This window comes from Antechinus flavipes, chromosome 6 (assembly GCF_016432865.1).
Source record: "Antechinus flavipes isolate AdamAnt ecotype Samford, QLD, Australia chromosome 6, AdamAnt_v2, whole genome shotgun sequence".
Taxonomy (NCBI): domain Eukaryota; kingdom Metazoa; phylum Chordata; class Mammalia; order Dasyuromorphia; family Dasyuridae; genus Antechinus; species Antechinus flavipes.
The window spans coordinates 47,548,439-47,561,529 of record NC_067403.1 but is presented as its reverse complement, the minus strand read 5'-3'; positions in this window follow the sequence as shown (position 1 = coordinate 47,561,529).

Genomic DNA, 13,091 nt, shown 5'->3' with positions numbered 1-13,091 from the left:
TGGAAAGACAAGGTCCTTCTTGGCAGAGGAATTCTAGAGAAACTCGTCGATGTTTTCAGTGCGGAAAAATTGGACATTTGAGAGCTCATTGTAGAAATGGAGATAGAGTGAGAAGACAGGGTGAGAGAAAACCCAAAACCCCATGTCCAAAATGTAACCGAAGCTTTCATTGGGCTTCTAAATGTATATTGATCCAGAGGAATGAGAGGCAGGGCCCAGCTCTAAAGTATCAATCAAAGGACAGGTGGGGCATGATAGCAGCTGAGGTTACACCCAGAGAGACTTTAGAAATTCAGAACTCTGATGTCATCAACCAACAGAAAAGCAATCAGGATTACAGTTGGGAAGAATACAGGCCTTTTAAGACAACAAGACAATATCCAATGCAAACAGCTCCAATGTAATTACCAGATGATGAGGAGAAATCCCAAAAGTGGTAAATAGAAGAGAATTAGATAGGTTAACTGCTTAGGGAAGAGGATCTGCTTATATTTCCACAGGTGGAAAAGGAATCAGATGGCTAACAATGAGACTGTCAAAAGAACTTTAAAATCTTCAGCTTTCAGTTCCTGAAAAACCAGCAAGAATCACTGGATTCCCTGAGATGAAAAATTGTTGATGAGACTTTTGCAGTACTTCAGAGCTTACAGGAATTATTAGATTCCTGGCACATGAACTAATGGACAATGGATTCCTTATGGACTATTTCTAGGACTTATGGACATTTGTAAATTTTCAGGTCGATTTATGTTGTTACATTACTACTAGCCTGTGTTATATTACTATGTGCTTATGTATTTTAAGCAATTGCAAGAATCATTGGATTTCTTGAGATGAAAGATTGTTGATGAGACTTTTGCAGTAGTTAAATTTTCATGTTGATTCATGTTATTTGTTACATTACCACTAGCCTGTGTTATATTGCTATGTGCTTATGTAAATTATGTATAATGCCTCCCATATTGATGGATTTATGTATACCATGTATATCTGTTACAAAGTTCTGGCCCATATTGATGGATTTATGTGTACCCCCTCAGAAACCCCCTATGTTTTAAAACAAAAGAAAGGGGGAGATGTTGGAATCCTTACTAACTGCTAAGTAATTAGAGTTGATCTAATCTTACAAGAAGATGTTTTGGGCAGAACCTGAAACAAGGTACTAAGTAGAACTACCCATAATCCCTCTCTCTGGAAGGAGCATAAATAGGCCAATGGGCCAGTCAGAGAGTTCTGGAGAGAGTGAAGACGCTACAAGTCGAGATTTCAGCGGAATGACATGAAGAGTTGGAGCTGGCTGGAGGCTGAAGAAAGCAGAGGCAGAGGCTGAAGGACCAGACCTTTGGATTTGGTGACATTCGGAGAGAGCTCTTGGAACCAAGCAGAGAGATAGGCCTCTAAGCTAACCGGGCTATATTGGGATAATAAAAGATCTGAACTTTTATCACCTGGCTGCGTTTTGAGAAGAAAAAGCTCACCACATTTTGGCGCCCGAACAGGGACCGATTCAGATCCATCTGAACTAGATCACAACAAGATCACAACACTCAGGAAATTGTAAATGCAAAGATCTTCACATTGTAAATCAGAATTATATCAACAAAGTATTAAAAAAAAACAGCATAAAATGAATAGGGGGTCATAGATTACATCCTTAGGATAAATAAAGTGGTAGGTTGAATGGAAAGGAAGACGGGATGATTGAAATGAAAAGAAAGGTTTGGAAGTAATACTATAAAGATAGCAATAAAAAGTCAATAAAGGAAGAATAATTGTTAGCCTTCCTAAATAAGATGTAATTTTACAGTGCTATTAGTTGCTGGGAAAATGAAGTTATATATCTTTTAAATGTATATTTATATTACATTTTATTATATATACATATATATTACAATGTCATTAGTTTCCTCTACAAATAATTTGCAAAAGGTAGGGAAATTTATCATTTTAGTCAAATATGTATAAGACTCAAAAAATATTAGTGGTGACAATTCATTTTCCCTGGACATTTAGCTTGAAACAAAATGGAAGCCACCAAAATTGTCAATTGGTGGCATTTTCTGTAGTTTTTAATCAAAAATTGACTAATACTCTATCATTTGAAAATTATTTGATCATCTATCATTATTCTAAAGTCCATAATTCATAAATTCTTTAATTGTTGTCTTGTGTATTATAACATTAAGATTCATGAAATATATTCAGAAATTAAAAACCAAAAGACTTCCAAGTTCCAAAAGCTTATACCTAAATCTGTCATTATTAATACTAATAATGCTACAAATAGACTGTTTAGGACTGAGAAAAAGTGATCTATCAGAAAAAAAAAAGTTATGTATTCTTCTTTCTTTTGAGGTTTGGTTTAAACGTTTTGAAATCTATTTGCTTAAAAATCTCAGGAAAATGTATATACTTTTCACAAAAAACATAATTTTTCACATTGTAAATCAAAATAATATCTGAAAAGGATAAAATAAAGTGAATTAAGGATACAAGTAGGAAAAATGAATGTAAAGGCATTTTATTTTGTAAAACAAGTAGGTGATCATGGCAATGAAAGGCTATTAGAATAAGAAACTAATAAAAGGCCATTTGGTCACATTTATTCATGGGAATAAAGCATGGAATCTTTTAAAATGATATTAAAACATTTATTCTCTCTCTCAATATATATATAACTGTAAAAAATTAAATTAATATTTTTTTTAATGTGGTTCCCAAAGCAGTATTGTAACAACAAAAGATGAAGAAATATCATACTATTGCATGTTATTTTAAGAGTATGTTTACTGTGAAACTGTATTGTAATGTTTGCTATGAAAAAACAAATAAATACTAAGCATATCTATTCACATAAGTTTGTTTTATTCTTATACTTTTATAAAAAAGCAAATCTAACTGTCAAGAATTAAATACTAACTTTTGTTTTAACTTTTTAAAGAACTTTTTTATTAACTTTTTTAAGAATGCCATAAAACTTTATCTATTTACATATTTATATATTTATACATATATATAATTCATGTGTATCATAAATGTACATATATAAATACACACATATGCATTTTAAAAAATTTTAAATATATTCTGAAATGCATATCCATCTAATAGTCTATTGAACATTGATAAAAATAAATGTCCTAATATTAGATTTGGAAGGGACCTTAGAAAACATTTAATCCAAGCCTCTCCTTTTATATGTGAAGAAATCAGTCCAAGAAGTTAAATGACTTATTCAAGATGACACAGAGAGTAAGTAGGAGAGCTTGAATTCAAATTCAAGTTCTGTGTGTATGTATCAAATATATTTTTTACTTCCCTTTTTTGTAGGAGACCATATAGAAAGGATAATGACAAACTAAAACATTACAGGAATGACAAAAGCTTATGGAAATGAGGCTGTGTTCTTGGAAATTTCTCATAATTTAAAGTTGATATCATTCATATAATTCAGCCAACATTCAATAAACATTAGAAGGGACATTGAGTTATAGTACACTAGAGGAGACATAAAGATAAATAAGGGAGACATAGTGCTTCCCCTTGAGTTATTTCCAGCTTAACAAGGAGAAATAAGATAAAATATGAATGTTATATAAGCCAGATGATAAAGTGATATAAGTTCATATTAGAAAGATAAAAGTTTTGTTATTGTTTTGGTATTGAAGACATCATAGAAAGAATCATGTAAAAGGTAATATTTGAGTTGGGGCTTGAAGGCATAGTCACAAAGCAGTGTTGAGGTGGTAAGATCAGAATGCTTGTCTGGAGCATTAGGGAAGAATTTTATAGATACACCTTAATATATTAATGGTGAGTTAATTTTCAAGATAAATTAGGACTTATCAGTGCACATAGCTGTGTTTAGAAAGTTCTCACCATGTGATTTGGATAAATTTAATTTTAGCATGCATAAAGAACTGGTGGTAATGATTACCAGATCTCTATTTTTGAATTATTTGGGAGAAAAGAGCTAGGGGACAAGTGAAGACCAAATGTTGTCCTAGATTTGTTAAAATTTGTTTTGTTTTGAAGAAGGCTAAATCAACAAAATGCAGCCCAGGAGTTTTTAACTTTGTATCATGAGATTTCTTTGGCAGACTAGTGAAAGTGATGGAAATCCCTTGTTCTATCTCTATGGATTCCTTGAGGATCCATGATCTCATAGTTAAGAACCTTCACGCTACACGAATGGTTTGAATTCTACTTATCCACAGTCCCTGAGTTAAGGAATGAATTTGGCTCTATCACTTGAGTGACACTGGGCAAATCCCTAAATCACTTGGGCTTGTAGCTTCATTATCTATAAAAGGAAATTATATTAAATGATTACTTGACTCACATCCACCTCTAAATCAATGATCCTGTAATTTGTAAGTACTTGGGGAGTTGGTAATCTCTAAAAAATAAAAAAAAAAGATAGATTCATAAAGAAAAGCTTCTTTCCACCTAGCCTTGCTTCCTTTTTTGATAGGACAAAATAGATTAATAGATCAAGGGGAAGGCTCTAAATATAGAAACAGATTTCAGCCAATCCTTTGAAAAAATGACTCATTTTTTATTTGTAACATAAACCCTTAGTACTTATTTAATTAAATGGAATAAAAACATTATTGAAATTATCTATAACATAGAGTATTGATTTAATACTTGGTTAGTTGTTGTTTATAAAGGACTGAAACTCTGAAAAAGGTGTGCTTGAATCAAACAATGGAGCTTTTAAGACTAATTTTAAGACTATTCCATATGAGACAATGACTCTATTAGCATATGTTTGGATAAATGGCTCTTCTCACAGTTGATTGTGGGGAATGATTGGTGTTAAGATAATCATAGGCAAAGATTAGGGGGCAGAGGGACAGAGGCCAGAGACTGAGTTTGCAGCAGGATGAGGAGGAGAGAAGTTGGTGACTTTGGACATGAGAATTGAGGATACCTCTTTGGTGAGCCTGTGGCAGTTTGCCTGTTTCTCTCACTTCTCCTCCTAAAGAGGAAGGACTTTTACTCATCCCGACTCTGACTGACCCCGAGACCATCCAAGGAACTACCCTGTACTCTACAGTTGTTTGTACTTGAAGAGGACCAAAAATGGCATCAATATGTTAGAATCTAATTAAGAGTGTCCAACTATGGCTAATCAGACCAATATTTGATCAGGTCAGACATATATAGTCCCTATGAGCATTTAGGCTAGCTTCTCTAATTTTGCAGAGCTCATGTTCTTTTTGAGCTAATTCAATTCTGATTTGCTCATAGAGCACAGCACCTTCTCTGATGAGGGCACACCATGCTGGGCAGCCCCATCAGAGAGCTAGCTCAGTGTTTTAGAGGCTCCAAAGCAAAGTGTGGGAGAGGAGAGGTATTAGACCAACTACCAAACTGAAGGTCCACAGAGCTGTTGGGCTAACATCATTGTTGTAAACCTGTGAAACCTGGACTATTTCCCAACATCATGTTAGGAAACTGAATTTTTTTCCATTTGAATTATCTTAAAAAGATTATGAAGATCACATGGCAAGATAAGATACCAGATACTGAGGTTCTTTCTTTAACTAAACTTGCAAGTATTCCCAATTTACTGCAGAAAGCACACCTCCCCTGGGCTGGCTGCATTGTTTGAATGCCAAATGTATGCTTGCCAAAAAGTTATTTTATAGAGAACTCACACAGGGAAAGTGCTCACAAGATGGTCAGAAAAAGCAATATAAGGACTATATTAGAGAAAGTTTAAAGCATCAAGGTAAAATAACAAAACATACTCTATCACACACACACATGCACACACCCGCACTATCCTGAAGGAACGGATTGAGTAAATAGGTCATTTAATAGGAGAATGAGTTTCATGTTATGGAAAAAAGAGGTGGGAAAGTAAGGGATTAAGAGTTTGGAAATTTGGGCAATTTTTACTCTGTTAATTACAAGCTATGTGATTTAGCTTTTGCAAATTATTTAATCATTTTGAAATTTAGTTTCCTCCTTTATACAATTGGGTTATGTGAATTATGCCATGTGTTAGAATTGCTTTACCACTTCAGCCATACAGTTATGGTTCTGTGATTCAATTAATAACAAATGTGATCATGAATTCAGTTTACATGTAGTGAGGAGACTAATCCTAATCCTATACTACAAAAGTCAGTGACTGAGTTTGGTTTGATTCTTCCTTCTGCGCTGTATTTGTGAGAAGGGGCTGGGAATGAAGCTAAATGGAGCCCTCTAGGTTGATATATAACATTAACAAGATGATAAAATACACACAAATAAAAAGGTGTGGGTTTTTTCCCCCACTATTTTCTTATTTTTTGATGGATCTTTAATGCTATACTTGGCAACCTATTTATGTTTTCTAATCTTGTATTACTCTTGTCCACCACCTCAGCAACTAAATCTTAAATAGGGAACCTTCCCAACATTCTAGGGGTTCTCCTCTGCACTCTTGACATTTTATGGCTATAATGGGGACAACTAAGTGGTTCTGTGAACAGGTCACTGGGATCATAATCCAGAAGACTCATTAGATGTGTGATCCTGGGCAAGATACTTAATCTCTGCCAGAATTTCCTCAACATAAAACATTTCATGTAAAATTGTTATAAGAAACAAATGAGCTGTTTGTAAAACTTAAAACAGTGCGTAAGTATGTGGTGCTTGGCCCACACTAGGTTCCATATAAACTTTTATGTCTTACCCTTTGCTATAGCATCTAGTGTAAAAAAAAAAAAAATCAGTCAAACCTGTAGTCTTCTCTTTTAGCTACAGAGGAAAAAAGACATTGAATATTGCCAAATATTGTAGTTTTTTTTTTTTTTTTTTTTGCTTCCAAAAAGTTAAATGAGCCACAATTTGTAGAACATTTAATTTATTAGGAGAAATAAATGGGAAGAAAATAATTGTGTAAATTCTGTAAATTAATCTGCTGCTCTAGACCACAAAAATTTTTAAAAGTCTCACAAAAGACCTTTTTGGTAATATTAATGTTTTCTGCAGGCTAAATCTCTCTTGTTTGGAATCTCTACTATTGCAAGCATTACTATACTAACTTCTAAATGCTAATAAAAATCATTGAAACTATAAGATTAAATGTTATCATTAAGACCTATTATTCTTTACAAAGAATGTAATTTGCATGTAACTTCTATTGTTTCAAATTTGTTGATGGCATCTGTCCCGGTTTCTTGCTGAACCCCTATGATGTTTCTTAAATAAGCAATCAAAAATAAGAAAACAAAATATTACAAATACTCTTTCTGACAAAGAATGAGTATTACTTGTGGACATAATAAATAAGGAATTAATTCCTATTTCTTCAGGCATTTATTTGACTTTCTACAATGTACAATTTAATACTTTCCATGCTAAAAAGAATGATAAAAATTTAAGCCAGTATAAGGATATCAAGCACTTTATAAACACATCAAATAGTTTACCCCTTACAAACCAGAAAGAAAAAAATAAAGATGCAATGAATGAGAAATTAGGGAGAAAAAAGATGACAAAGAAATGTTGATGTGGAGATGAATGCAGAATATGTGATTAAAGAAACCATTTTGTAAACTAACCTGGAATGGATTAAAAAATAAAATAAAATAATAATCTGAGGTAAATATAATAGAAATATACTTTCTAGTCCTTATTTTCTTTTTTGTTTATTGCCCTCATTTAATATAAACCATTTCTATTCATAAATGGATTATGCTTTGTAAGAAAGGGACATGAGATTTAGAAGTCCCAGTAAAAGAGTGGGTAGGAGAAAGAGACAGACAGACACACACATACACACACACATACACACACACACACTGAATTTCACTCTGATCTCCCCCTAAACTATAGAAAGGGAAAACACTTTTCTGTTATTTATTTTACTTTTGTTTGATTTGAATTTCAATGAATAAGCTCTGTCTCTTCTTTGCTTTGGCAATGTTGAATAAATATAATGGTTTTCAGATGATTGTTTTAGGCACTATTCCAGAAATAAAAGACATAATGAATCTTTTTTTCACTCACTTTTCATTAAAAAGTAGTTTGCATTTTTCCACTTTCTTACATAACTAATTCCACTTTGCTGAAAATACCCCTCTTTAAACACTTTGCCCTAGTCTACATTATTTTTTTCTCCAAATAAAATACACACAATAATATAATCTCTAGGTATATATGTCTATTATTTATGTCACATATTACAAAGTGTCATTTATACATTTACACCAACAAATCTTTTGTCTTAATCTTATACTTTATCTCACACATAGAAATTATGAACATTTTTTTTTTTAGGTTTTTTTTGGGGGGAAGAAAATTAGCTCCTTTTTAAATGAAAAGATAGCCTGAAAAAATCATGCTGTTCCTGAAAATATTCCACAAACAAATAATAAATATGTTTTTTAATGGTTACAAACTTCTGTAATGCTTTGTTTATGAGGAAAAATATATCATATATATATATATATATTATATATATATATATATATATATTATATATATATATATATATATATGATTTTCCTTTTCAAGTCTCCTTTTTATAAAGTTACATTCACAATCATACATCGAGGTGCTAAACAGTCATTTGTAAAAGTGAATTTGGGATTAACCTGAACTTTAGGCACTATTTATAAGAATGAATTTTAGTGTTAGGTATAATCTGTTCTCATTGAGAAACTGGCACAACATGTACACCCAGAGAGAGGACTGTGGGAAGTGAATGTGGATCAAAATATAATATTCTCACTCTTTTTGTTGTTTGCTGTCATTTTATTTTCTTACTCATTTTTTCTTTTTTTTTTATCTGATTTTTCTTGTGCAGCAAGAGAATTGTATAAATATGTTTATACATATTGGATTTAACATATATTTTAACATGTTTAACAAATATTAGATTGCTTACCATCTAGGGGAGAGGATGGGAGGAAAGAGGAGAAAATTTGAAACACCAGGCTATGCAAGGGTCAATGTTGTCAAATTAAACTTGCATATGTTTTGAAAATAAAAAGCTATAAAAAATAAATAAATAAATAAATAAATAAATAAATAAATTGCTCTTGTCAAGAAAGAGAGAGAGAGAGAGAGAGAGAGAGAGAGAGAGAGAGAAAGAGAGAGAGAGAGAGAGAAATTGTCACAACAGCCTACCTTTCTCAATATATTCCCAACATCTTCTGTATATATAGTACAAATCTGGATTTGACACTCACTTTTAAAATTTCACTAAGTACTTTTGAATTTCAAAAAGTTGGAGTAGAGGAAAGAAACTGACATTTCTATTTCTATGTTAAATATTCCAGCTGTATTGTAAAGTTTGGTAGGAGAGCAATACCTAGAGGTCTTAATTTTTTACATATTAAATTTTTACTTGAATTAGGAAAATATTTTCTTTTAGGTTATGATTATTCTAAAGAAGGTATAATCATGAAAGATTTGGGACTTGATGGTGATACAAGGAAAATGCTAACTATAGATAAATTTATTGACAAAGCCAATAAATAAATAAGTAGTAATTAGATGTGAATTAAAATAATTTAAAATATAATTTCTCTGAAAAGGATTATTTTTAAAGATAGACTGCTTTATCTATAATGTTAGAATTATGTATTAGGTTAAATATTTCCTACTATGCATATCATCTTGGTTCATAATGGATAATAAAAATCTAATTTTAATCATTTATCACTGTTGTCCTGTCCTGCTTACATCATAACCTTCTAATTCTATGAATTGTTTAAAAATCCACTGTAACATGCTATCATTTCTTTAAAAAAATATGTACAGTTGACTGTCAAATTTTCTGTTCTCAAAGAATAAGGATGTTTTCATAATTTTATGAGAAAGTTGATAGATTTCAAGTAAAAGTATAACACTAAATTCTAATTACTTTTATTAACAAAAGATAATAGTCCCAAATTAAAGACAAATTATCTTGTTATCCCTGAGCTTTTCCACAGTCTCAAAATAAAGAGAACAAATCTGTTCTCAGAACACATTCAGGTTGGGAAGCATGTATGGACACAGAGAGGTTAACATTTCTTTCTCCCACAACAGTTTTCCATGACATTTAAGTCATTTACCTTGGACCACAGCCACATGCAGAGAATTACACTTTCCCCTTTCCACCTACATCTTTATCCACACATAGCATGTGGCTTCCTATTCTTGTCTTTTCAAGTAGTATTATTTATATAGGCTGCTCCCCTCACAACTGAGGAATACATGGGAAAGTAAAGAATTTATCTGCATGACTATCAAGTATTATTCATCTCATAACAAAAAAGCACAGGTCATATGCAGCTGGAAAAAGTCCAGATGTACATTGAAGCTATGGAAAGAACTATGCAAAAAAAATTATAAATGAATCATTAAGTTCAATTATTTTTTTTTCCTGTGTGATTCATTTTCTAAGATTGAAAACCAAGAATAAAATGCAAAGCATTTATTTTTACAGAAAAATGTAGAACTCTTTTAAACATATAACTTCACAATTATTTTATATCAAGTATGTTTAAAATAAATACAGCAGCTGAAGTCTCACCTTCACAATTTCAAGTCATTATAAGCAATTAATGGTTATCAAAGGCATAATAAAACTAGTTAATACTTGGCTAAGTATAGCAATAATAAATAAGTCAACATCTTTAAGTTTAAAAAAAAGCAGCATAACATCTCTACAACAACAAAAAAATGCAAAAAATAAACTATGGACTATTTAAAAGTAAAAATTTCTCTCAATATTAGTAAAAGAAAAAGTTTTGCATGTTGTAATCATAGTTCAAATGATGGATTTAGAAGAATACTTTAAAGAATATATTTGTTATTTTGAATAATTAAATACACATTCAAGTCTTTTGGAAAAAATATATTTAATTGATAATATGTAAATTATAAGCTAATTTTTAAAAATTCCAGATCAATAGATGTTCAAGGTAAATGACAATCAAAATTATATATATATATATATATATATATATATATATATATATATATACATACATATATATATATATATATATATATATATATATATATATTAATGAGGGAAAACTAAAAGAAGAGAGGGATGTTTCATTGATAGACTTCATTAATTTAAGCTCATTGGAAACTCATTTGCAACTTGAAGACTTAGGAGTTTAAGAATACTGAGAAATTAAATAACTATGTGTATGTGTGCTGATGGTTTTAAATAGATGCAACTGACTATGTTAAGGAAAAAGTCAATTTATTCCTATATTTTCTAGTGTTTCTAATAGAAATGGAAGTTGGATTTTATCAAATGCTTTTTTTTTTTTTTTTTACTTTTGCTTGATTTGAGATCATGATGGCTACTCCTATTTTTTCTATTTTGACTGAAGCATAACAGATTCTGCTCCAGCCTTTTATCCTTACTCTGTATGTATTTCTCTACTTTAAATATGTTTCTTGTAAACAACATAAGGTAGGATTCTGGCTTTTAATCTAGACTGCTATCCACTTCCATTTTATGGATAAGTTCACTCCATTCACATTCACAACTAATTCTGTATTATCTGCCATCTTATTTACCCCAAATTATGTTTTTCTCTTTCCTTTCACCCTTTCCCTCTTCCCCAGCATTTTCCTTATGAATACCACTTGCCTCAAGCAGCCCTTCCTCTTTAGAGCACCTCCCCCTTTCTTATGCCTTTCTTTTCCTTCTATTAGGCTACCCCCCTTCCCTTTACTTTTGTTCTCCAACTTCCCTATAAAGTAAGAGAAGTTTACCTTTGAAAACAAATATATGTAATATTCTCTCTTTGACCCAAATATGATGAGAGTAAGATTTACACAATGTTCATGCCCTTCCCTTGTTTCTCTTAATTATAATAGGTTTTCTATGCCTCTTCATGAAATGTAATTTGCTTCATTTTACCTCTACTTTTCACCTTTTCCAGTACAATCCCCTTTCCACCTCTAGTTTTGTTTTTTGTTTTTTTTTAATATACCAGTAAAATCAAATTACACATGCACGCTCTAATGTATGCCCATAACAGAGATATGGTTCTCAAGAGTTCTTTTCTTTTTTCCCCCTTTTCATCCTTCTTTTGAGTTTTAAATTTGAAGATCAAATTTTTTTGTTCAGCTCTGGTCTTTTCATTAAAAATAAATGGAATTCACCTGTTTCATTGAATGTATATCTTCCTTGAAAGAAAATTCCTAGTTTAGCAGTATAGTTTATTCTTGGCTGCATTTTTGCCTTTTGGAATATCAGATTCCAGGCCCTTCTGTTGGCTAAGGTAGGAACTGCTACATTCTGGTAATCCTTATTATGGCTCCTTGGCATTTGAATTGTTTCTGACTGCTTGTAATATTTTTTCCTTGATCCAATCATTCTGAAATTTATCCATGATATTCCTTGGAATTTTAATTTTGGAGTCTCTTTCAGGTGGTGATTGGTGAATTCTTTCAATGGCTATTTTACCTTCTAATTCTCGAACATGGGGGAATACTCTTTGATGATTTCCTGTAAGATAGTGTCTAAGCTCTTTTTTTCATCATGGTTTTAAAGATGTCCAATGATCTTTAGATTGTCTTTCCTAGATCCAGATCAGTCCTTTCCCCAAGTATTTTACATTTTTCTTCTATTTTTTTTTTCTTTTTCTTTTTGGTTTTGCTTGACTGATTCCTGATGTCTCACTGAGTCATTAATTTCCATTTGTTTAGTTCTGATTTTAGTGAATTATTTTCATTTACTTTTTTAGTTATTTTTGTACTTACCCAATTGCATTTTCAAATGAGATTTTTTTGTTTTATGATTTTTTTTTCTATTTCACAAATTCTGTTTTTCAGGGAGTTTTTTTTTTTTTTTCATTTTCCAATAGTCAAATCTATTTTGGAAGGTGTTATTGCTTTTTCCATCTCACTTAACCTATTTGGTAAAGAGTTTTCTTCAGATAATTTCTGTGTTTTCTTTTCCAAAATGTCTTACAAAGTTATTTCTTTTCCCCACTTTTTCTTCTACCTCTCTTTTAAGATCCTTTCAAAAATTTTTTCCAAGAAAGCCTTGTGAGATGAGGACCAATTTATATCATCCTTTGGGCCTTCATCTAAAGATGATCTGCTTTTAGTGACTGAGAGTTTGAAAT